Here is a 22,431-nt window from a genome sequence, read left to right as displayed (position 1 = left end):
AGTTTGAGTCAGGGCACCTTAAAACACAGCTAGGCTAATCGGGACAGGACCTACAGTTTAAAGTGGGATCCATGACTTTTCACCGCAAAGTCCATCTAACTTATCCAGATTCCAAAAATATGGTCCTTTGTATTTACGAGTATTTCAAGAAAGGAGTTATGTCGATTTTCCAGCAGATTTGAAAGGAAATACTATGTCAAAATATTAGCTTGAACTTTTCAAGCGACAAATTTCCTAGTACACTAGCCGAATAGAAATAAACTTTCCCCTTTCCTTCGCATGGACATGCGTAGTCATGAGTGGACACAAATTAACATTGCCTTACTTTATGCCAAACGTTCCAGAAATACAAGTTCTGATCAAAAATTATTCGTAGCTCAGTTGGTAAGAGAGCTGGTTGGAATCCGAAAGGACGAGAGCTCAAATCTCCTTCGAGAAAGATTAATCTTTTTTCAGGCTAGGTGCAGGCCAAGCTAGGTTCAAATATAAATTCCAAAGAGACGTCAAGTGAATGCCGTTGTTAGCTCAATCGGTAAGGGTGTTGCTTCCAGTTTCAGAGGTCCCGGGTTAGAATCCCGGACGGAATCGTCGCTTTTGAATTTTCTCTGTTCTTCTCTACCATCCACTTTGCCAAAGTCCTCGCATCCTCTCAGCCTCTTCGCTTTCCGTGGGCCATGCAAGCCCCATCTCCGGCTCTACGGAGCCACCGACCCTTCGGGGCTGGCAGAAGCCCACAACTACCTTCACACACATCTCCGATCACCAAATCAAAAACAATCATCCTCAAGGGATGGATCTGGGGCTTGGGTAAATTGGAGCAACACCCTTGCTGAGCGAGGTAACAGGGGTATTTTGAAGAAAAAAATGGTGATTGTCACTGGAATAAAATCTCTGAAACGGTTCTCGCCGAGAGGAGGATTCGATCCTTCGACCTCACGATGGTGGAGAAGCTGCCTTAACCACCAGACCATACTCCCACTTGATTTTGAATCACCTATATTTCTGCTATTAGCTCCAGAAGAATCTGTAAATTGAAATAATACAACGTGTGGATGAAGAGATTTCCCTGAAAAAGCTCTCGCCGATGGGAGGATTCGATCCTTCGACCTCACGATGGTGGAGCAGCTGCCTTAACCACCACACCAAACTGCCACTTTCTTTTGAATCACCTATATTTCTGCTATTAGCTTCATAAGAATCTGTAAATTGAAATAATACAACGTGTGGATGAAGAGATTTCCCTGAAAAAGCTCTCGCCGATGGGAGGATTCGATCCTTCGACCTCACGATGGTGGAGCAGCTGCCTTAACCACCACACCAAACTGCCACTTTCATTTGAATCACCTAATTCTGCTATATTAGCTTCAGAAGAATCTGTAAATTGAAATAATACAACGTGTGGATGAAGAGATTTCCCTGAAAAAGCTCTCGCCGATGGGAGGATTCGATCCTTCGACCTCACGATGGTGGAGCAGCTGCCTTAACCACCACACCAAACTGCCACTTTCTTTTGAATCACCTATATTTCTGCTATTAGCTTCATAAGAATCTGTAAATTGAAATAATACAACGTGTGGATGAAGAGATTTCCCTGAAAAAGCTCTCGCCGATGGGAGGATTCGATCCTTCGACCTCACGATGGTGGAGCAGCTGCCTTAACCACCACACCAAACTGCCACTTTCATTTGAATCACCTAATTCTGCTATATTAGCTTCAGAAGAATCTGTAAATTGAAATAATACAACGTGTGGATGAAGAGATTTCCCTGAAAAAGCTCTCGCCGATGGGAGGATTCGATCCTTCGACCTCACGATGGTGGAGCAGCTGCCTTAACCACCACACCAAACTGCCACTTTCATTTGAATCACCTAATTCTGCTATATTAGCTTCAGAAGAATCTGTAAATTGAAATAATACAACGTGTGGATGAAGAGATTTCCCTGAAAAAGCTCTCTCCGATGGGAGGATTCGATCCTTCGACCTCACGATGGTGGAGCAGCTGCCTTAACCACCACACCAAACTGCCACTTTCTTTTGAATCACCTATATTTCTGCTATTAGCTTCATAAGAATCTGTAAATTGAAATAATACAACGTGTGGATGAAGAGATTTTCCTGAAAAAGCTCTCGCCGATGGGAGGATTCGATCCTTCGACCTCACGATGGTGGAGCAGCTGCCTTAACCACCACACCAAACTGCCACTTTCTTTTGAATCACCTATATTTCTGCTATTAGCTTCATAAGAATCTGTAAATTGAAATAATACAACGTGTGGATGAAGAGATTTCCCTGAAAAAGCTCTCGCCGATGGGAGGATTCGATCCTTCGACCTCACGATGGTGGAGCAGCTGCCTTAACCACCACACCAAACTGCCACTTTCATTTGAATCACCTAATTCTGCTATATTAGCTTCAGAAGAATCTGTAAATTGAAATAATACAACGTGTGGATGAAGAGATTTCCCTGAAAAAGCTCTCGCCGATGGGAGGATTCGATCCTTCGACCTCACGATGGTGGAGCAGCTGCCTTAACCACCACACCAAACTGCCACTTTCTTTTGAATCACCTATATTTCTGCTATTAGCTTCATAAGAATCTGTAAATTGAAATAATACAACGTGTGGATGAAGAGATTTCCCTGAAAAAGCTCTCGCCGATGGGAGGATTCGATCCTTCGACCTCACGATGGTGGAGCAGCTGCCTTAACCACCACACCAAACTGCCACTTTCATTTGAATCACCTAATTCTGCTATATTAGCTTCAGAAGAATCTGTAAATTGAAATAATACAACGTGTGGATGAAGAGATTTCCCTGAAAAAGCTCTCGCCGATGGGAGGATTCGATCCTTCGACCTCACGATGGTGGAGCAGCTGCCTTAACCACCACACCAAACTGCCACTTTCATTTGAATCACCTAATTCTGCTATATTAGCTTCAGAAGAATCTGTAAATTGAAATAATACAACGTGTGGATGAAGAGATTTCCCTGAAAAAGCTCTCCGATGGGAGGATTCGATCCTTCGACCTCACGATGGTGGAGCAGCTGCCTTAACCACCACACCAAACTGCCACTTTCTTTTGAATCACCTATATTTCTGCTATTAGCTTCATAAGAATCTGTAAATTGAAATAATACAACGTGTGGATGAAGAGATTTTCCTGAAAAAGCTCTCGCCGATGGGAGGATTCGATCCTTCGACCTCACGATGGTGGAGCAGCTGTCTTAACCACCACACCAAACTGCCACTTTCTTTTGAATCACCTATATTTCTGCTATTAGCTTCATAAGAATCTGTAAATTGAAATAATACAACGTGTGGATGAAGAGATTTCCCTGAAAAAGCTCTCGCCGATGGGAGGATTCGATCCTTCGACCTCACGATGGTGGAGCAGCTGCCTTAACCACCACACCAAACTGCCACTTTCATTTGAATCACCTAATTCTGCTATATTAGCTTCAGAAGAATCTGTAAATTGAAATAATACAACGTGTGGATGAAGAGATTTCCCTGAAAAAGCTCTCGCCGATGGGAGGATTCGATCCTTCGACCTCACGATGGTGGAGCAGCTGCCTTAACCACCACACCAAACTGCCACTTTCTTTTGAATCACCTATATTTCTGCTATTAGCTTCATAAGAATCTGTAAATTGAAATAATACAACGTGTGGATGAAGAGATTTCCCTGAAAAAGCTCTCGCCGATGGGAGGATTCGATCCTTCGACCTCACGATGGTGGAGCAGCTGCCTTAACCACCACACCAAACTGCCACTTTCATTTGAATCACCTAATTCTGCTATATTAGCTTCAGAAGAATCTGTAAATTGAAATAATACAACGTGTGGATGAAGAGATTTCCCTGAAAAAGCTCTCGCCGATGGGAGGATTCGATCCTTCGACCTCACGATGGTGGAGCAGCTGCCTTAACCACCACACCAAACTGCCACTTTCATTTGAATCACCTAATTCTGCTATATTAGCTTCAGAAGAATCTGTAAATTGAAATAATACAACGTGTGGATGAAGAGATTTCCCTGAAAAAGCTCTCGCCGATGGGAGGATTCGATCCTTCGACCTCACGATGGTGGAGCAGCTGCCTTAACCACCACACCAAACTGCCACTTTCATTTGAATCACCTAATTCTGCTATATTAGCTTCAGAAGAATCTGTAAATTGAAATAATACAACGTGTGGATGAAGAGATTTCCCTGAAAAAGCTCTCGCCGATGGGAGGATTCGATCCTTCGACCTCACGATGGTGGAGCAGCTGCCTTAACCACCACACCAAACTGCCACTTTCTTTTGAATCACCTTTATTTCTGCTATTAGCTTCATAAGAATCTGTAAATTGAAATAATACAACGTGTGGATGAAGAGATTTCCCTGAAAAAGCTCTCGCCGATGGGAGGATTCGATCCTTCGACCTCACGATGGTGGAGCAGCTGCCTTAACCACCACACCAAACTGCCACTTTCTTTTGAATCACCTATATTTCTGCTATTAGCTTCATAAGAATCTGTACATTGAAATAATACAACGTGTGGATGAAGAGATTTTTCTGAAAAAGTTCTCGCCGAGGGGAGGATTCGATCTCTCGGGGTCATGATTGCGGAGCAGCTGCCTTAACCACCATGTCCTACAAAAGTTGTTTGAAATTAATAGGCCCATCAAACGGAATGTCAATTGATCCTAGTTCCAATTTAAAATTTTCTAGATAGGCTACCTCCTGTATAGCATCTTAGCTACTAAAGTTCGAAACTCCACATACAGACTAAATCCACACAATCTAATGCAGTGACGTCGAAAATTCAAACACTAACAATATTAGCCTGTTAAGAGATTCAAAATCTATGTAGTAAGTGTTCCTCTGCCCGCCCCTGCTTCCGACCCCCGTGCGCGCAGTACAGCAGCCACCGATTTATTTTACCGGGGGGAAGGGGGACTCATCCCTTATCAGCGCAGGTGTCGTTAGAAATATTTGTAGAGGGGCAGGCATCTGATAAAACTTGATTAGTAGAAATGATAATTATTACCACAATTATAATTATCATTTTACAATAATAACTATTATAGGTTATTAAAAATAAACCAATCTTAATCCAAATTTATTATTGTTATTATTATTATTATTATATAAATGGGGAGACTTTGCTACTTGATCCACCGTATGAGAATATCCAACACAACTGGTGTCTATTATTTTTCTTACATTTTGTACTGTACAGAAATTCATAGCTATTGTATTTTGTTATTAACATTTACACATTCCGTTAAAAACGAAGGCTTTAAAAGTTAGATCCAAATTTTACTCTGAAAGTTTATATTGTGTGACTTCTCACAAAGAAAACTATACATTTTGAGAGCTGTGAATCCATTTATTCTTTAGATTAAATGGTAGAATATAATAACTTTGTTCCTCTATTATACACTAAACTTTTTTCGATCTAGTGTTTAATCCGCTAAGGAAGTAAAATTAATTACCACTATACACTATTTAAATATGATATTTGTAGGATTTCAGGGGGGGGCTTAAGCCCCCTTAGCCCTCCCCCTGGCTCGCCCGTAGTAGGACTCAACTGGGTAATGGTTCACAGCTTTCCCTTCAGATGCGCGAGTTGGATTGGTTCAAGACAGCAGCTGCTTATGGCGGGAATAGGCGGGGCGGGTATTTCTTCCCATTAGGGGCAGCCGGGTTATACAGAGTGTTTATGAAAAAGTAGCCTCAGACTGACAAGCTGTACTGTGGAACCGGGCTGCTTATTCGTGGATCACCCTGTAGCACTGAAATAACAGTGCAGTGTATGTGTCACTACGTATACCAATTGTAATCTGCATTGAATACTATTTTAGTCAGAATGCTATCCAACACATTAAAATCACAAAGAACTTAAGATTTTCACAATAGTCTCCACATAACATGTACAGTCATGGACAGTTCTGGGTGTAGTGATTCCATTGACAGTCATTAGGTTTGTTACAACGCAGAAGTGTCCGTGACTGTACAACCATAGGCAAATTTTCCATGAGTGCATTCTTTTTTATGTTCTATATCCTTTGTTGTTTTAAGGAATGGACTTCTGTTGATGCGAAGCAGATGTTACCTCAACATCTTGCTTTTATTTAAATTCAAGATCATCATGAAGGACAATTTGCCTTTGGACGTAGAAAAATGTAAAATTCATTAGAAAAATAAACTATGCGAAAGCTACATTTCTATTATTTACAGAGCTTGAAGTGGGAATTGCTAATGGGGGGGGGGAGGCTTGGGAGGATGCCCTATGTTTTAACATGGTAGCAATGAGACAACAGAGGGGGGGGGGCGAAAATATTGCTACCGCCCCCTCTCACTTCAGGCACTGTTATTTCGAAACTTGTATGAACGAAAAATCAGCATAGTATGTTATTTTACCCACTTATAAGCAAATTACGGCAACAATTTTATTCAGTGTTAATGCGATTGCGAAAAACAAGGGTTGTGTACATAGGGCATAGATGTAACATTTTCGGGTGCATTCTCTTACGTAACATAATGCAAGGAAGAGCCAATCAACAATTGTCATTTTCTGGCACATCTGGATCGTATTTTTATCGATACTATGTATTATCTTTATCGATACTATGTATTTAAAGTCATGCTTCATTTACTCTCATATGGATTTGATATTTGTATAATTTATGTAATTAATTTTAGTGTTTATCGACTATTGTGTGATGTATAGGCTAATATGTTTGTATCTGAAAGTATTTAGCGATACTCTGTTGTGTTTGTATTTTTTTATTTCTATCTTTTTCTTTGTATTTTCTATTTCTGTAATTTTTTAAATGTATATTTATTCTTTATTATAAATGTTTTTAATACGATCCTTTATAATTGGAACAATATGTTTTTTAAGGATCTTTGCTAAATAAATAAACTCCAGTATTATCAATGGGATTGTTACAACTCAGACGTGTCTGTGACTGTACAGTAGTGCAATTTCGCAAAAATTATGGATGGATTGGATACGCCAATGCAGATATAAATTTAACGTACACCGAAATACGGTAGTTAATGCACAATATGAAGGATTGAACTATAAAGAAGAAATAGACTTATTTGAATTACCAAGCCACGTTTGGTTAAACTTTTTGATAACACTAAACAAATCTGCTCGTTTACTAAAATAATTTGTTACTGGTGTACAATTATTTGTTCGTCGCCTATTTAAAAAATGCTCAGTTACCAGATACTACTATTTGATTATTCCAAACAAACGTTTAGCTGTGACAATTCGATATATATATACATAGTGTGCATACTATTTATTGTACACCTTTATGCGTCAGTTTTTGTGATTAAGTTCACGATACGCCACGATACGCCAATAACATACCAATTTACAAAAGTAGTATATAAAATCTCTTGACAGCAAAGAAGATAGTTACACATTACACACAGACACTAACCTGGACTTTATTTTCGTTCCGGAATGAGGTTAAATAAGTATCAACAACACTGGACACATTCTTCAAAAATTAACAGGATGACCACAAAAAAACTTGCACTGAACTGGACATTTACTGTATAACGTAAGACAGTTCCCGTAAGAGCATTGGAGGGCATAAAACACTCACCCTATGACAAACTGCATATTATTCATAGACATCATTGCATTGCAGAAATAGTTTTTCTTAAAAATGAACTCTGGAACAACTTTTAAGGGAACAAACATTACAGTTGTTCCAAGCAAGGCACGAACTGTGAAAATCAGCGGACTTTTGTAACCAACACGAATAGCTCCATTGTGTGCCATCAGTGGCGGCGATTAGGTGGGAGGAGGGGGGAGGTATGAGGACAATTGCCACCTCACTATGGCCTCTTAATGCTAAGCCTTGTCTAGAAAGAGTACTGCTGTCCTTGCCCCCCAGTTCCTGGCACACAATCGCCAGAAATTTCTACTCTGAAATTAGTACCAGAAGGCTTGAAACTTTTAAACACGCACAAAATATACGAGTATATTCACATATTCCATGAAACGTTAAGGACCTAATAATCCAGAACGCACTTTCATAACAATCTAATACTTTAAGCTTCAATTAAAAAAATGGCATACGAGATATTGATGCAAAAATTCAACATAACATACAATATTCTTTCTTCTAAGTGTAAAGGTATCTCGCGAGATTGAAGTCATTATCTTGTTTCAAATTGTTTCTGGTTTATTTTTCAAGTAAATGTATTTGTCACCAATTACAATGCACCCAGTCCAAATCCTGGGCGTCGCCAAAAACTTTTGTAAGGGGGTTAGGCCATTGATAAAACTTGAGTAGAAATGAATAACAATAAAAACTACTGTTATCATAATTATGATTATTATACAATAATAATATTATAATCTAATATAAATAAACCAATTTTATCCCAAATTTATAATAATAATAATTTTTCAACTAGCTTCCCCAGATGAGTGAATGTACAGCACAACTAATTTTCATTACCTTTTTTACATTTCGCAGTTATTTTATTGAAATTCACAGTTATTTTATTGAAATTCACAGTTAATCTGTTACTAACTTTAACATACCTCGTTCAAGAAAGATTGATTGATTTGTTGTTTTAAGTCCACTTTATGCACAGTAAGGCTAATCGGGACTTGACCTACAGTTTAAAGTGGGATCCGAACTAGGGATGGCTAGATCCGGATGCTGGCGGATTCTAAATCCGGATCCTAAATTTTTTTCGGATCCGGATCCGTTTGGCCATCCCACATGAGCGCTTCTTTGGAAAGTAAGAATGTGTTTATAACATATTGTTACCTGCTAATATACATATATATACAGGGTGACCTGTAATTAGATGTATTATTCCCTGAAAGGGGTTAACGTAGAGGCAATTTGCAATAAATTTGACCATATGATACCCCGTCCGAAAATGAGTAGTTTTCGAGATAATCTATTTTTCTATTGTTTTTCTAAAAAATGACAATTTTCCACATAAAAAGATGAAGAGAGGGAAAAAAACTGTTCATTGTATGGCACATATTTCAGCGTTTTCTGATAGCTAACAAATAAGTGGTTCGTTGAAAAAAAAAAGTTTTTTTCCCAAATAACAATCACATGTAAGTAACGGGTGGGTCTAAACTTACAAGTGATGATAAAAAAAATGCACTCTTAGTTTACTTGGCAACGTATTAATAACAAAAATGGTATGACACGAAGCGTACAAATTACTTAAATTACTTCCTTGGGTCATCAGCTATCCAACAATGTACAAATGTTGCTAACATTCACATTTGTGTACAAGAAATAACACTTGATTCATTTTCATGTGAATGGAATCAATGAACATTACAATTAAAGAACATTACACGTCCTGCTCAAAGTGGGCACCTCCGTTTTGAATGCAGGCACGAAGGTTTTTACGGACATTTGGTCTCATAACTCGTGATGTGATGGTGTCCTTGATGTGTTGACCAGCTGTTAAGAGTGCCCTGGAGTTTGGCATCAAAAGAGTTTTTCTGCCCCGGCGCGATACAGCTATAGCTCTTTTCAGTTGTTACAGCGTGCGCTCTAGAAGCTGGCAGGGGAAGTGGAGAGCGGGGAAACGACCTATCCAGCGCAACGAGACAGGCCGGTTAGAGAGAGAGACTGCAGCGTTGCCAGAGTAGCGGGAAAGGGGAGTTGAAATCGAAAGAACCATGAATACAGACGTCCCATTGTTCGCGTATGGCCTGAGAATGCATATTATCCCCATCTTGTGGTCAGTAGAATACCGATAAGTGTATGATATCAAGTGTATACGTTGTAGGAATTCTTTCCATCTGTACCGAATGGTAGCTAGCATTGTCCATTACAATCACTGCGTCTTTGATGTTCCTTTCGTCAAGCGTATCTAAAAACTGCAAACACCACTGAAAACTAATTTACATTCCTGTAGAAAACCAGTGTGACTGGAACCTACGTGACAAACAATAATGCGCCCACCTTTACCCACGGGCACTTTTAAACCCCTGCACCCTCTTTATTTTGCCAGATTTTCGTTGGAGCGTAATTCTGATGTATGTACGTTTAGTTTCATCTGCCTAGTAAATAAAATACCTATATAGGACAAAGGTTCCTTATTTTTTAGAACATGCATTTTTCGCAAAAACGTTACTCTGGCTGTAACTATATCGGCTCTCTCCATCAGAAATCGTCTACCGTCGTTGTTCTTTTTGTACTTGAACCCCAGTATCCTCCACAATGACGAAACTTCCCACTGAAAGCTTATTAATGTATGCAAATCAACGAAAACATGTTCAGTGTTGGATATTCACCCTTTACCTAATACCCGAGGATAATTCTTCTTCTTATATCTTTATTGCAACCGTCGATTGCCTTTGTGATACTGTTCCTTTTGATTCGTTTTCGCCGTGATTCAAATGACGTGGAACCCGACGCCTCAAGACTGTCTTTGCCTTCCCTAACAATACGCTGCACAGTTCGCGTACTCACTCAAAGCTTCCAAAACTCTCTGTTGCACTTTGTGCACACTTACCAAAGGACCACTGTTTTCTGCTTCCTTTTGAAAATATTCATGAACCCTACTGATTATTTTCCTGCCTTGGCTACGAACTACCTCGATTCTGTTCGCCTTCGTACGATACTTACTGCGTTGATAAACACAAAGCTCCCAATGGAACAACGAGAGTACAAATAAACGTCACATCACATGCCACCTACACGTTTATCGAAGAAACAATGCAGTTAGGCAGTACACGACGCGACAACAATTACTCCCACGTATGTTATTCCTACATTTCGCTCGTAACAAACAGGAATCAACACTGAGGCAAAACACCATCAGCAACACGGTGAATTGGCAACACAGCAACGTGCAGAACGAAGTTAACGCTGCAGCTTCCTCCCGCAACTGCGTAACTCTCGGCTCCACCGCTAGGTGGTCTGTTCTCTGGTTGGTCAGCGGCATGTTCCCCGCTCCCCACTACCCCTGCCAGCTTCTAGAGCGCACCCCGTAAGAACTGAAAAGAGCTATAGCGACATATCAGGGAACTAGGAATTCTTCTCGGTTGTGTCCTAAACCATAGGCCAGAGCACAGGTCCACCACAGGCCGTGGGTCAGAGGACCTACCCCTCATGGTGGAAAGACTTTCCACCATGCCTCCCCCCTGCCTTCACCACCCCTCCCCTCCGTGACCGCTGCGAAAGGGCACCACCTGTTTCATTTCATTCTGGTTCCGGCTTCTCTCAAGATTTCTCCACTGGCAAAATATTCACTGCTGACCCTTGCGTGGAAAGTGGCTACGGCAAACAGTCAGGACCTTCACAAATGAGATTTGGATGGAATAAATTTTGTTGATTACAGTGGCTGCTATAATTATGTGGAATATCTGTTAGTGCGGTTGAGATAATAAATTGAGAGTAAAGAAGGAGGTAGAGATTATCAGTTGAAAATAACGACGAATCAAGTAAGAATAACTAATTGAAAGTACGCTGTGGCTGTGTAATCTTGCTAATGGACCGTGTTAAAAATGTAAACATAAACATTGGTGAGGTCTTGCCCGGTACACCCGAAACTTCCGGTTTAGGCCAGTTCCCGTTGTTTCCAGTACAGATTCACCGACATACGAAGTAATAATAAGCGCTTGTTTTCATCAATTGTGCGACGATACTCAAGAAAGATATTTATTAAAGTTCTACTATGAAGGAGTGGACGTCAAGATACACATGGACGTAGATACATATGTAAAAATGAACTATCATGAGTGAATGTATTTTACAGTATTTTTCAATAGCCGTTAACTCGACATAAATCTTCTTTACTGATTTGAGTTGATTTTTGTTATTTAGAGTCGCTTTCCCGTTACTTTTGGCTAATCGCGACGAGTTTAAAATCCTTTTACACCACAGTAAACTATCTTATAAACAGGGACGTCCGCAGGTTTTTTCCAGGGCGGGAGGGGGGGGGGCAAAAATATTATTTCAGTTTGAAATTATCATGCTCCTTAAACGCAATTATAATGAGTAACAAACTACTGATGGATATTAAATTATCTGTGAATATATATATATATATATATATATATATATATATATATATATATATATACACACACACACACACACACACACACAGGGTGTTTCTAAAGGTCGTTTACAACGCTTGGGAGGTGATTCCTCACACGAAAACAAGCAAAAAGTGTGAGTTCCATTTTTACGACTGAGGCTTCGTTTCCGAGATAGGAGCCTCGCAAAAGGTGACAAAGTGAACGCCACACCTAACTGGGACGAATATTATCACAAATAGAGAGGTGGTTCCAAGGGAATAATCAAGGAATCGTATGTGCTCAGTCCGGAAGTCACTATGAAAAGTTCACTGCACGCATGCGCAATGGAGTCCTCAAAGGAATTCGGGATTTCCAGCAAGAACAAAGCATGGAAAGGGTATGTAACGCAGCAAGAAGGACCGTGACAATGAGAAATGCGTTAAAGACAACACATCCCGACCTCAAACATCAAAACATGAGCACGGAACACAAAATCCGAAAAGTTGAGCACGGTTGCATACCCCAGTTACACGCGAGAAATGAACGAATCATGTCATGTGGTGTACAAGACACACACTAGTCCACCAGGCGGAGGGAAAGAAAAACACAATATCATATGATTGCGACAACGTGTATTTTTACACGCGACAACTACGTAATATCCCCCCCACTCACACAAAACAACAAATGCTACAATGTCTTACGCACAGTCAGTGCGTGTCACTGTACACCAACTGTGGATGTCACTTTCACCACACAAAGGGGGTGGGGAGCAATACCAAGAGTGTTCGCACGCGATCACTGTGACGTAAAAGGGACCAGTTTTGGAAGCGCTGCGCAGGCAAGTCTGGCTCCCGTAGTCTACGTTCGACCTTCATGACTGCTGTACCCGCGAGAGGAGCTCGAAGGGTTGGTTCTCTCCGGCAGTCGTCCCAGTCGTGTTACAGGTTGCTGGGATATGAACAGCAGTTCGCTCTAGGTTGTCATACGCATTGAAGAGTACTAGTATGTTGTATTGAAAGAAGTTGACGTGGTGGAGTGGGCAAGTCAAGTATCGCAACAATTGGTCTGTGGTGTTCGTACGGTGATACGGCCAATTTGTGCAGTGTGCCAGTGTTAAACGAAAACTATACTTTGCAGTTCCAGCTCCCTATTACACAGATGTCTGCGTATACGACCCAGCAGCTAGCAGACATGCATCTCATGTATGAGGAGGCACGTGGTAATAGCCGTGAGGCAAGGCGTCTTTATGGAGAACGCTTTCCACATAGACGTTTACAGTCTCACGCCTTCTTTCAGGTAGTGGACAGTCGAATGCGTGAAACAGGGTCAGTGTTACCACCGCGGCAAGAAGTTGGAAGACCCCGAAGTGTACGCACACATCAGTTTGCAGAAGATGTGTTAACAGCGGTCGCAGAACATACTGGTACCAGTACTCGCTCGGGCACGAAACACGTCTTATGTGAATGTTTGGCGAGTGTTGTCAGAGGAAGGAATGCACCCTTTTAAACTGCAGAAAGTTCAAGAACTGTTACCTCGTGACTTTCGCCCTCATATGGAGTTTTGCCAATGGTTGTTGCATCAACTGAACACAAACCCTCACTTCGGGGCAAAGGTATTGTGGACAGATGAAGCCATTTTCACCAGGATGGATGTCTTCGATAGCAGAAACAGTCATGTCTGGGACTTTCACAACCCACATACAATTTTTGGGGCCCATCACCAGCACAGGTTTTCAGTGAATGTGTGATGCGGGATAGTACATGATCATTTAATTGGACCATACATTCTCCCTGTTCGCCTGAATGGTCGCACGTATCAGGCATTTCTTACTGAGGTTCTGCCTGAACTGTTGGAGACTGTACCTTTGGCACTGCGGCAAGAAATGTGGTACCAACACGATGGAGCACAAGCTCATTTCGATCGTAATGTATGACATTTCCTGCATGACGTGTTTCGCAATAGGTTCATTGGTAGGGATGAGCCTGTGCCTTGGCCACCGAGGTCGCCAGATCTCAACCCTCTCGATTATTTCTTCTGGGGAGAAATAAAAACCCTCGTATACGACACACCTGTCACATCAGCTGAAGACCTCGTTGCTCACATCAACGTCGCCGCCGCGACGGTAGCAGATACACCTGGCTTGTTTGCTCGTACTCGACAATCCTTGATTCGTCGCTGTCATCTCTGCGTAGAAGTGAACGGCAGACATTTTGAAAACCGTCTGTGATTATCCCCCTCGGCAAATCCCAGTGAGAACACACTTGGTATTGATCCCCACCCCCTTTCTGTGGTGAAAGTGACATCTTCAGTTGGTGTACAGTGACACGCACTGTCTGTGCGTAAGACATTGTAGCATTTGTTGTTTGTTGTGTGTGTGTGGGGGATATTACGTCGTTGTCGCGTTTAAAAATACACGTTGTCGTGTGACAGTCAGATTTACCGTCGTTATCATTATTATTATTATTATTCAAATCTATAGCGGTGAAATAACGTGTTCAATCAAAGTGTTGAGTGTTTTAATTTGTAAGAATATATATTTGATTTGCCAAGCCGACGGGAGAATGAAAGGAAGTCCCGAGACTGACGGGCGAGCACCTGAAAGGTCACGTTATGCGTCTAAGGCTTAGGAAATTCGACCGTAATGACAACCATTTAAATATCTCGGTTTCCAGCGGTCAGATTTATGTGAAACTTTTACCAGCGCAGCAGCATGTGTGCAAGAACGGATGTGTGGAGTTTCGTCGCGATCAAGATACAATTACGGATGCCAGATCAAATTGGTTGTAATCGATCAGTTTATGGGCACTGATTGCAGTTGAGCTACGGGCGACATCGAGGCGGAAGCTTGATCCGCAGAAACCAAACTTCGAGCACGACCCGTTCAGCCTAGGAGACAATAGAGCGAAGTGGAATGACGTCTCTGGAAGCGTCCCTTCAACGAGCGCCGAGCGTCCTTTTTCAAAATCCAAATAAAACGAAGGACATGGTTTTTCGATACACAGTCTTACCGCGATCCTTGTAGCGAGAGCACCTCCGTGCTACCTCTCCTTACACAGTCTTACCGCGATTCTTGTAGCGAGAGCACCTCCGTGCTACCTCTTCGTATACAGTCTTACCGCGATCCTTGTAGCGAGAGCACCTCCGTGCTACCTCTCCGTATACAGTCTTACCGCGATCCTTGTAACGAGAGCACCTCCGTGTTACCTCTCCGTATACAGTTTTGCCGCGATTCTTGTAGCGAGAGCACCTCCGTGTTACCTCTCCGTATACCGTGGACTTTGTTGTGTTTCGCGAACACCAGTGTGGATAGGAAGTAAGTCTACACGAGTGCGCTTACCTCCACCGCTGGAGGAAGTTGAAGCGACACTGTGTTTCCGTGATAATCTTACGCCGTTTATAGTTTTTGTGAAGCGAGGAACATCGAAAATTATGGCGGGCTAGAGGAAGAAGAGAGATGAGGGCGTTACCCTCGATTCGCCCGATGTCAGACAAGACTATAACCCACGCCTACAACATGCCAAGAAACGACGAGCTACGCCGCCTTATGCCTATCAGCCGCCACGGCTGATAGGCATAACACTATGTGTTTTCAATCGCCCATAAAGACGCCAGGATGCACCTCGGAAGCTGAGAGATGGTAATGTATTCATCTGTGTGAATGTCAACACATGACGGCCCGATTGACGTAGAGAACGCCCTTGAAATTCGTCAACATTTTTAAAACGCCCACACAACTCGAAACTTCATACCAAACTCCCGTCGCGCTTATCATTTGTAATTTATTCGTCTCAGGTCAATTTTTCTTATTTCTTGTGATATTTTTTAATGATCTTAAATTCGTTGTTGTTTGTGCTCCTTTGTATTTGTTTAAAGTGCGTACTATTGGAGTAAAGCGCCGCCCGCTTAATTGTTTAATCTACTTGAGGTTTGTTCATTTTTATGTGTCAGCGCTGTGTCGCTGCTAGCTACGTCAGGTCGCGTATGTGATTGTTTGTTAAAGTATTTGCCTGGTAATATGAATTGCTCGTCGCGGCGAAGTGTTTAAGTCCCGCCTGCTTGAGAGTATATGTTGCGTCACTCAACGGAGGTTATTGTTATGTTTGGAACCACGTGAGGTCATGTAAAAGGAAAACGTCCGCCCACGTGAGCGTAATTACTGTTGAGACGCCTTTGTTTATGCTGGACAAATAATGTATTGTCACTGCACCGACCTGGTTTTTTAAAAAAGGTGAACTTAAGTAAGGGCTGGCTAGGATTTGAGTAGCACTGGAGCAAAATCACAAATGACCTGATTAGACAAAAAATCGAGGTAAATTTAAATATGAATGCAATAATTAGGGCTCGTCGTCATAAAACCTGTACATGTCATGTATCATTTTTTGTGTTGATGACCCCGAAAGGATTGAATCTGAGAGAGAATGTGTGAGTGAAAGAGGGGGAGATGTAACTAATTGATTTTTGTTTTGTTATGAATAGAATATACTTTATTTTTTCATGTTAATTTTTGGGCTATATCATTTCGTACGCATGTCGCTACCCGTGATTTTCAGGTGTGCAGCTAGCCGCTTCCCGGCTACAGGTAAAGAGGTGGTAAATTGAAAGTATATATTTTTTTGTTTTCTATTCGATATGGCTAATCACTATGCACTGTTGGTCACTGGTTCCTACACACGAACTCAACCTGGACCGTAACGCTATTTCGCTTGTCCGAAGGAGATTTTGCCGCCTCTATCTAGGTAGTGGTAGCATTTGTTTTCCCGGACAAGGGAGGGCGTTTCACAGTCGCAATCATCTGATATTGTGTTTTTCTTTCCCCCCTCCTGGTGGAGTAATGTGTCTCTCGTATGCCACATGACAGGATTCGTTCATTCCTCGCGTGTAACTGGGGTATGCAACCGTGCTCAACTTTTCGGATTTTGTGTTCCGTGCTCATGTTTTGATGTTTGAGGTCGGGATGTGTTGTCTTTAACGCATTTGTCATTGTCACGGTCCTTCTTGCTTCGTTACATACCCTTTCCATGCATTGTTCTTTCTGGAAATCCCGAATTCCTTTGAGGACTCCATTGCGCATGTGTGCAGTGAACTTTTCATAGTGACTTCCGGACTGAGCACATACGATTCCTTGATGATTCCCTTGGAACCGCCTCTCTATCTGTGATAGTATTCGTCCCAGTTAGGTGTGGCGTTCACTTTGTCACCTTTTGCGAGGCTCCTATCTCGGAAACGAAGCCTCAGTCGTAAAAATGGAACTCCCACAATTTTTGCTTGTTTTCGTGTGAGGAATCACCTCCTAAAAATTGAAAATTACACGTTTGACACGTCTGTATTTGTATTTTATTTTCTGCTTCTGCCACGTTTGGCTAATAGCGACGAGGAGGATGAATGAAGACACGCAAGCTCTCTCTCACTCTCAATCACTCAGTCTTTTACACTCTCACACTCAATGTCCAGGCTGATGCCACGGCTGGAACGTGGAACCTTCCATGGTCAGACCATCGGTCAACTGCTGAGAGCGCTCGGGCACAGTTTCCTTTCTTATAATCTTCAAGTCCCTTTGTGCAGTTCTCATCGTTGAGTTCACAGCAGATATAATGGGCCAAGATTGATCTGTTTGGTCTATTTTACTCCACTTTTCTGTCACTTCTTACTATTCGCGAAGATGGGAGGGAATGGGTGATGATATGAAATTGATGAAAGGACACCCTATGCCCAGGCCGGGATTCGATTGATTGGTTTCAAACTGAAATATCAGTCCAACTAACGATAGTATGATCTTCGAGTACGTGTTACAAAGTACTCTTAAAAATCCCCAGTGAATTGGTCAAAATAAATTGACAGAATTTCGAGGAGAGGTCGAGCCGCTGTGGACCCACACCTTACGCCAATATAAGTCAGTAAACCCGTGGCGCAACAGCCCGTGAGGGCAAGGGCCTACTCACACTCCAACCAGTTACAGGGTGACGTGTGGTCAGCACGACGAACCCCCAGTCGTTGTTGAATGTTTCCGTGACCGGGTTACTCATTTGTAGCTCCCCATTCTCTTCAACAGGTCCTAAAGACCAGCCATGTCAAACTCAATTCGTGAGTAGGGCCGCATAACGATAATGTCAAAACTATCCGGGTCACACATCCAGAACCCCAACACCTTGAAGTCCAGAACTAAGTGGTTCGACCCAACGGGGCCGGGAGGTGATTCCGGTGATTATTATTGCGGCATCGATATGTAAATTATATATAGACCTCCCCCATATTTTTTCATGGTTATAGTATTTTACATGTTAGTTTCGAGTATAAATTGGTTACAATTGTGCAAACATTTTTGCAAGAAACTGTTTGTGAGCAATTGTAGTTTCGTTTCGCACTGATTTGACAGTTTTCTTTTTAACAAACTTCTCAAAAGTCTGCAATAAGTTTTATGTCAGCATGAAACTCTAAATGCAGACAGCAAATGTTTTGTCAGTCATTCTTGATCATTCGGCTGTTTCATTAATCTAAATATGGAAAACAACTTTTCACCAAGGCAAGTGCAACCAAAATTAATAAAATTTATACAGCAAAATAGCTTATTCGAGGATACTGCTACGGGAGATATGAGAAAAATCAAGGATAGCCCACCTCGCGATATTTATTTTTCAATAAGAGTTGCACTGCAATTCAACAAGTTCCATTCGAACGCAGGACTTGCACACGCATCATCAAAAGGAAAGGGAGCAGAGCAGAACAAGAATATTGCCCTTCGCACCCTCTGAAGTCTTGAAACCTGTTTCCAACTTCATCACGTGGTATTTTTACTGTGGACAAATATTCCTGCCATTCCTGAGAAGTTGGGAAGGACAAAATATAACTTCATTAAAAAGTTTTAATGTAACGGAAGACTGTAACTTTGTAAAATGGCCTCCACTTCCTTCAAAATATCAGCTCTTGAGTCACGGGGAGGAATCATTCAAGTAGTTTTACTGTCATATCGAGATGAGAATCGCATCCACGAATGAAGGGAGCTAACCGAGCTAGCTCACAGACGTCTGTAATTTCACATATTGTGAGCGAAAAGGCAACAACACGAACAATTTTCGCTTTCAATTGTTCGTTGACTAAGTCATCAATCCTCTCCTCAACTGTATTTCTGATTTTTTTAATATTTTTTTATTAGCTTTGCTTTTCTGCCACGTTTGGCTAATGGCGACGATGAGGATGAGTAATGATATGATGAAAATTGATGAAGGGACACATACAAAGAACACCCATGCTCAGGCTAGGATTCGAACCCGCAACCTCTGGTGTTGCAACGGGCTGTGCTAACCACTCCGCCACAGAGGTTGGCAAATTTATTTCGTGATGAAGAAATACTTCTGAATGAATTAACTTTATCAGGGTACAAAATTTCTACTCTTTTCACTATTCACTTCACAACTAAAGTAAGCATTTCACTTGAAAAATCTACATTCCTCTTCTATAGTCCTTTTATTACTCCCACGAAATTTGGGCAGCGATATGGTTCTCTGAATCTTTTACAGAAACTGACTTTTCTTCCAGATAAATTCTTGAAAATCAAGAAACAGACTCATAGGCGAGAGAAAGTATGCACGCTGCCCTCCCCCACCTGGCAAGAAATTTTCGTGCTTGAGAAGTAACCTGTTCATCAGCTTGCTTAGTTGACACAACACCTACTCTCATGGGCGTCAACCAAAAATTATGTTTTTCACACACATAATTTCATTTTAGCCACAATAATATGTGTTAATTATTGCATGAACACCATAAATTCAAATTTAAGCAATGTTGTTTTAGGGAACAACACTATTTTTGGAGAAAATGTGCCTTGTTTTCCCCCCTGGAAAAAATATACCTTCCTTGCCCCTCCCTGGAAAACAATCCTGCGCCTACTCTATAATGGAATGTATACCTGTCTAGGGAAAATTGGCCAATGTGGTGAAGTTTGGATGAATCTGGTCTTGTATCAACGAAAAAGAGAAAACGGGATAACTACAAATGTATAGATAATTTCAAGCATGAAGTGTTAAGTGGGGCCAAAGCGGGCAGCATTAACGGATTCGGGGGCCCACATGCGGCCCGCAAGTTTGACTGGTCGAAATCTCAGGAGAAAAGTTGTTACGCTTCTCCCAGGAGACTCGAACCTGCGCGCGTCCGTAGCTGGAGCCCAAAGCATGACGCCTTAAACCGTACGGTCACGATGAAGAACAGCATCTAAGGGCGAAAAAGTGGAGAACACCTGAAGATGAGTTTTCGTTTCCTAATTTTGATTTGGCAAAGGGGACTCTCTTACTGCACCAAGCGCCGTCAACCCTATGCCGGTCGTTTGAGTATCTTGAGTTTGAGTTTCTGTAAGTCTACTTTATGTATAGATAGGCTAATCGGGACTGGATCTACATTTATAGTGGGATTGAACTATTGGGCGTCCACCAGGTACCAAACTCGGGACCTTTTGACATTACGAGGGTCACCTTTCCCATTACGCTATAGGGGAGGCAAAATATATCTGAAACTAAGAAGACATTTTGAACGGACATGTACCTAGAATGTAGGAGGCAGGGTTCGCGCTGAAGAGGAAGAAGACAGGGAATTCTCCCTCCCCTTTCCTAACCTGTACATCTCTAATGTAATTCTCAACCAAGCTAAGAATCTTTTCCTTCTACATTTTATATCACTTTTTTATTGTTAATGAAGAATTCGAATTAATCATTTGTCTTTAAATCTCAAGTTAGCAAGTCAGCCAAAATTATATTTTTATACTAAATTTTACATTAATTGAAGATTTGCAAAGATACAGTAGACCTTTTCATGATCCTTCCACTCCAAAAACAAATGTTTTGTAAGTCACACATCAAGTTTACGCTTGGAAGTAGTGAAGTTCTAGGAACCACTCACACACACACGCACGCACGCATATGCAAGCAACAACAATAGTATTGTAATTTGGAGAGGATGTGATTAGCGAGCGGAACAAGCATGGGAATTTAACGAAGTTCCTTTGCGAATCATGAATTAAATATGCATGTTTGTGTGTGTACACGTATTTCCTATCTGCACCGTTGGCTCACAAAGTACTACATGTGAGGTAAAACTATCGAAATGTAAAAAGAGGAAGCGCTACCACTCTCCCCGCCTTTTCTACATTTTATTCAAATCGAACACGAGGCACGTATCTAGATATATATTTCGGAGGGGCGTCCTAACGTAATGTCTCAAAATAATAATATTAATAATGTTAAATTAAAATAAGTACAATTAAAATAAATTAATTAATATATATATATTTTTCTTACATGAATAGGTAAGAAGGCGGTATAACAACAGTGATATAACATCACGTATTCATTATCTACCTTACGTGTAGTTAAGGTCGGCAAAATTTGTAAAAAAAATAGAAACTGCCCTGGGAAGGAAATTAATGTCAAGTAGATAAAGAATATAATATTTATTGAGTATCAAAAAATGATGTTAGATCCAGTTGACGAAAGTAAAATTCCTGGTAATATTTTGCATGTTATTATAAGTATGTATTTGCATAAATCTTCTTTGGTACTGTCATTCAAAGTCCTATTGCATTCCAATAAGTTTGCGGAAATAAACAATTTGCGATTAAACAACAACCATATTTTCATTACTTAATTGAAGTTATTTTATGATCTCATTATTTAATTTTTGTACTTGGTAAGTCTTTCGGGGGGAGGTTGGGACTCCTGGACCCCCTAAATACGTCCTTGGCGGTAGGGGTCGAGATAAAGTTACTGTGTCACTGGTTCCAATTCACGGTAAATATGCTCTGCTTCTCTACACTCAAAACATACACAAACTCATGGTCTTCCTGCTCTCTTGGTTTCTTGCCTGGGAAAGAGGCAATAATTAAAGCTGTGACAGCTACGGGACCTTCTGACGAGGGGACGGAACCCAGCTGTGCAGAGGATTCAAACACTCGCGCGAACTAGCTCTCCCGTTCGCCTTCGGCAATTTTCGAACAGAGACATCTACTGGCCAAGTGGCGAACTATGATGGAATGAATGAAGCGGCCGTATCTTTCGCCGTCGATAATACATGACATTTTTAAACAATCATTTTGGGCTGTGCAGGTGACTTCTGAAAGAAAAGCTCTCCCTAGCTTAGTCGTAAAAGGATTGAGCATTACGTTAGTATGCATCATAATGGCCATTTTCGTTGGTGCTACCCACAAATCGTATAATCATTCTGTGCTTATTTACGTATTTCCTTATGGGAAATTGAAAAAAAATAATGCAATTTGTGTACATTTATCGAACTGAAATTGTATAAATGTGTCATGTACTCAAAGTTTCATAAAGTAAGTTCACATCTACTTCGTGTTTTCCGGCAAATTTTTGTCCTAAAACGTTATATTCAACAAAATGAAAAATATCCTATG

At 41.3% G+C, this 22,431-nt stretch overlaps 1 long non-coding RNA gene across 1 annotated transcript in view; it reads right to left on the bottom strand.

Annotated features, from left to right (window-relative positions):
* Positions 1 to 22,431, bottom strand: part of LOC146004570 (uncharacterized) — a 41,212-nt gene that overhangs the window by 539 nt on the left and 18,242 nt on the right. The gene's annotated exons all lie outside the window — the stretch shown is intronic.

This window comes from Lepisma saccharinum, chromosome 22, assembly GCF_977018435.1.
Source record: "Lepisma saccharinum chromosome 22, izLepSacc3.1, whole genome shotgun sequence".
In the NCBI taxonomy this organism is placed as follows: Eukaryota; Metazoa; Arthropoda; class Insecta; order Zygentoma; family Lepismatidae; genus Lepisma; species Lepisma saccharinum.
The sequence above is the reverse complement of the archived record's forward strand: the minus strand, read 5'-3'. Positions and strand labels throughout refer to the sequence as shown.